This window comes from Watersipora subatra, chromosome 7 (assembly GCF_963576615.1).
Source record: "Watersipora subatra chromosome 7, tzWatSuba1.1, whole genome shotgun sequence".
Lineage (NCBI taxonomy): Eukaryota > Metazoa > Bryozoa > Gymnolaemata > Cheilostomatida > Watersiporidae > Watersipora > Watersipora subatra.
Genome location: NC_088714.1, coordinates 53,767,976 through 53,773,561, shown reverse-complemented (window position 1 = coordinate 53,773,561; position 5,586 = coordinate 53,767,976).

Genomic DNA, 5,586 nt, shown 5'->3' with positions numbered 1-5,586 from the left:
TCTGGTTAAAAAACAAAACTTCTGTTTGCAAATATTTTTTCAAACCATGTAGCTATAGTTACTTTTAAATGAAAATAATTTATAATGAGTAAACCAAAACTTTGTAGTTAGTTCTCATGCAGTTAAAACAATAATTTTATTGTAATTGGATATAACTTTACTAACTAGCAGCATATACAAGTAATACTGTTTATCCATGAACATTTTTGTTAATTAGTTTTTGATGTTAAATCTGAAAGCAGAATAGAAATCATTATATGTTAGTCAATAGTCTAATGCGCATGAAAGCCGATTATTCATATCTCTGTTTAATCTGAGCTGCAGATTTAAAGAAACATGTCATAAGTCATCAGAACTTAAACGCATCCGTGTTACATCTGTTAACTTGTTTCAGTAGCAGATCTTGTCAACAAACAAGCAAAAAGTCTATTAATCAAGCTGTGGAGCTATGGTGTGTTTAGATATTTAGAGATTGACACTTCTCTACAGGAAGAAAATCACCAATTAAATTGTAAATGAAGACATTAATTGCTAAATTTCAGCGTTTTCTTTGTGCAAATTTTAGAGATTAAATTAGCAGTTTTACGAATAACCCAAAATCATATTTCAGGTTGATATTATTTTATGAAACTGCAACCCTCTTATTGTAGCTCAGAACTCAAAAACAAACCCTCTTACTTTATGCTTTCAAACAGAATTTAATTACTCAAACTTGGACAATTTTTGTTAAAGTTGTGAACTTGTTTATAACTGTGTAAGTTACTGAACCAAAACCATCAATTGAGGTTTGTGTGTAATTTTAAGGACATGCGAGCCAATTAATCATCTCAGCACCCTGTGTGATCTGAGTTGTGGGTGTCATAGAGACATTCTCTTAGATTACTTAAATACATCACTGTTACTTTTATTAGTTTGTTTTAGTGACAGATCTTGTAAATAAAAAGCAGATGATTCCATCTATTATGTTTAGACAGTTTGCGTAAAAAGTAAAGGAGGTGGTTTCAAAATGATTTAGAAATTGTAGGATAAAATAATGAAGGGAATTTGTCTAGAAAATTGACAAAGAATCGTAGCTAGACTAACTTCAGCTTGATTTTACATTCCCTTTGATAGCGCTCGGTTTAGCTGTAGGAAGACAACTCCAAACACTCATGTAAATAACAATTACCTGCTGTTATTATTATTCTATTAAGTTTCCATTAATCATGCACTGCATGTACTTAGAGTTGCTGCTTAGGTAAAAATAACTGCTGGCAACCTTGACAAAAGCGGCGTACCTTTTGAACAGCAAAAAGTTTTACATCTTCTGATTAATGTGAAAATAAATTTAGCTTTTCAAGCGCTGCCTCTGAACATCGGTAATTTATTTATTCAGATAATAAACCTTTTAGAACATCGTCATGGTTGTCAAAAGATTTCATAATAGAGGTTAAAAAGGATTATAAATAGTACATCATTTAATTCTGAAACTTCTGCTGTTCAGATCTCTACCACATCTGCTAACATGGTACCGCTGGTTCTAACTGGATGAATTTTACAAGTTTCACATTTCAGTAAAATGTTCTTGTGTGAAGAGAAAAGCCTAATAAAGGCTTCAGTAAATTGTCGGCTTAGATCCTGGTTTCCTTTTAGAATTAATTATTTCATACCATGAATGTCGTCAAACTTTTAAAAGAAAAATATTAAGAAAAACAAACCACTTGTTATTTAATTTATCCAATTTAATTATTGCATCAGCTCAGGGATGGTATCACACACTCACTCGCACGCAGTCATGCACGCACACACTAACATATAACAAATGCCTTACTGTATACGTACTACTATTCATTCAGGTATATCGTTCAGGTCAGCTAAGGTTGAGAAAATTTAGCCCAACAAGGATTGACAATAAATAAAGATGCCGAGTATGATTCAAATAACTAATTATTAATTGATAAGGTTCAAATAATCAATTTTTCCAATTCCCTCTATTTTATCTATTTTGGTAGCTGTTACATTTTGCTAAAAGATAAAGCTCAAGGTCAGTAATGTGAAAAATTTGATGCAAATTTTAAATGCTCCAAACCAACAAATATCATGTTGAATATCATGTTGAAAACTTGGAAGCAATTACTTGTTTTAGGTAAGACAAGTACTCTGCAAGACAAGCACTGACACAAATAGTTGAACTAAGGCAGGAACCTCAAGTTCACATTCAAACTTCCAGGTACTTCATAAACCTTCTCATAAACAGCAGTAGGAGAGTCGTTAGGCTCAGAGTACTATATACATTGTCTTGATTAATTATTTACACTTTGAAAGCCTCTTCATACTTGTTTATCTGACAAATACATGTATCAATTTAACCTAATCGACCAATAGTTGACTGACTATTGATACTTGCAGAATCTGATTATGAAATATTTTGTTCAGTATTTCACGGTAGATCTAAGTATAATGGTTTAAACGTAGTTTGTAACATAATATAAAGTTGAATAGTACATTATATTTGTTTTATTATAAGTTCGACTGGTGAGTATTTGTGGTAATCAATAACACGCAAAAATAATTTTTTCTGAAAAGTAGACTCTAAATATTTCAGTTTAAGCACAGGCATATTCGCAGATACGCAAAATATATCCCAGTTGATATAAAAATCATTCAGATTTAACAGCATCATCAGAGCAGAGTCCTAAAGTAAACACTTATTAAAATAGATTACAAAGATGGAGAAAATCAGAGTAATCAAGCAGCGACAGTGTGATAGACTAGAACAACATTTAAATGTTGGAATTGTCAGACTACATGTCTCTTGTGCCGGCAGTTAATAATTATGTATGAAATTAGAGTGTTACTCAGATTAGAAGTTAAAGACCGTATGAAAGGATCTACTGCAAAGAAATCATAAATCCTGACAAGTGAGAAGAGGGTAGAAGTGTAACACTAGGGAGGTTGTTTACAGACAGGAAAATTTCAGCAAAAAAATATTCTGTATTGAATAAAAGGTTTAAATATGGATATATATCTTTGTTAAAATATTTAGCTATTAAACAAAAACATTTGACTAGAAGGTTTAGACAAGTAGAATTCTTAGATTCATTGGAAAGTACAGCAGGTGTAGAACACACAACAATAATTGACTTTCATCCTACAGTATGCTGCTTTCTAGGCAATTGGAGATGCTGTTAGATATGGTCGTCTAGTACATAAATGAGAAAGAAGGGAAAGTGTGCAAAGACAAATAAGTAGTGTAGCCAAAGGTTTTGAATGAAACAGCGGTTTGAACACTGTAGTTTCTCAAAGACCGCAACATATACAGGTATAGGATTAAAAAATTAAAATATTTATGAGAATACGAAGAGTTGAATTGGCAATGAAAGAAACAATCAAGAGCTGGGTAAGTTCAAAGAGTAAAATAAATTCAGGACCATAGTAACTCTTACACCGACCATGTAAAGACCTCATTTTATTATCTTCTATGACCTTTTATTAATATATAATTACGCCTGTTTTAAAAGTTACCACATCTCTGAATGATGTTGCTACAAGGGTAGATTTGATTCAAGCAGAAAAAGCAGCTCAGTAACTGAGCAAAGGATTTGAAAGCAAAAGATTGACCCGATAAGGTTATGAAAAGCGTTAAAGAAAATAAATACAGGGATAGAAAGAAGATCAATATTTGTAAGAAAGCAAAACAACAAAAGATTAAAAAGATCCCAAATTTTGTAAAAATAAAAGTTCATAGATGCTTACATATTTTTTTGATAAATTAAGTTGTCAAACTCTTGTGAGTTGAAAGTTGACTGCAGTAAAATCGCTAAGTTTCGATGTGCAGAAAAATCTAAGAGGTGGTCATGTGATCAAAACAAGTAAAATTAAAATAAAGTAAAATAAGTGAAAGTTCTCATAGTGAAACAAAAGAGAGCTATAACAAAAGAGAGTAGCTTGGATTCAAGGAAGAGAAGCAGCTAAAGAACTGTGTAACTGTGCAAAGGGTTTGAAAACGAATGGTTGACTAAACAACATAGTGAAAAGTCTAAATACAGGAATAGAAAGAAGATCAACATTTGTAAAAAAAGAACAAAAATTTATAAAGCGACAAAATTTCTAAAACTAAAAGTTCACAAATGCTAACGTATTCTTTTGATAAATCAAGAAATCAAACTATTGCGAGTTGACAATTGATCGCAAGAAAATCGCTAAGTTCTGATACCCAGAAAAATCTAAAAGGTGTTCATGTGATCAAAACAAATAATGCAGTAAAATTTATAGAAGTCCCTGAAATAAAACAATGTAAAAGAGAACTATACTAAACTGCTTGGACAAGCATAACAACAAACATGTGATCAAAGCTGACAGTTGTACTAAAGAAAAGTCATGGACTATCAAACTTTAATTCCGAGCAAAGTTTCTGCACCCAACCATAGACCAAAAATAAAATTATGGTTGGTGCAAAAAGTTTTGAATTCATAGAAAATTGCGCAATGCCATTAAAATAGCTTATTTTGTTTCAGTTCTGAAATATTCAGACACCAATTTATAACATAGTAATTTCTCAATTCAAATAGATTAGAGCAAGATCTCTCAATCTACCATTTCTACTGCACAACTATTGCTGTACACACGCTAATCTAAAACAGTAAGTGTTTTCAAGTCTTAAAAAGAGTCCAGAACTTTAATTATGTTGGAGTATTTTGATGTTTTTGGTACATGTAATCTTTACATTCATAAAGCATGAAAATACATTTATGATACAATTAATATTCCCTGCAACCTCGTCGTTCAATATTTGACTATCAACCCCGTCGTTCAATATGTAACTTTTATCTCAATTAGTCGAACAAGAGACACAGCTTGCAAAAACCCTACACAAATGCAAACGCTACAAAAAGTCAGAGGTAATGGACCACATCAAGCAGCGCTAAAATGATCGCTAAAACAACTCCAAAGAATTGATTGGTCCGATTCACCCAGCCCTATACAGAGTCATAGTTGTTAAATAATGCTAAAAGACAATAGTCAGTGTCAGTACTGTGTAAATTTGATGTGAATTTCACAAGTTCCAAACCAGCATATATTATGTTGATTATTTAACTTTGGTGTAATGACTTGGTTTTAGGGAAGGTGTTGTTCATTACTGAAAAGTTTTGATGCATCACAAATATTGTATACTAGCTGTGCCACACAGCGTTGCCCGTTTAATAGAAGGGTATTTGGACAGAAAATTGATTTGTATTTAACATATTACAACATTTGCCATTCTAACTTTCAAACTATTTATCATGAGAAAAGTTTTTTGTCTTATAAACAATGAGAAGTAGTGAGAGTTTTGTTATTAGCCAGTTTAATAATGTGAGCGAACAGCTTCTCGTGACGTTATGCTATGACCGGCGTCACACGTACAGCAGTTAGGTATTGCTCTGATATAATGACTTATATTGGTAGACCAGCAAATCGACTTCTGTAGTCCAGTGGGCTAGGCGTAAGACTGGTGAACCACTTGGTCTGAGATCAAATTATCTTTGGTACGGAAATTTATTTCAATATTTTAAGCTGTGTCTATAGCTGGATTTCTATAGCTATATTTCTATAGCTGGATTTTCG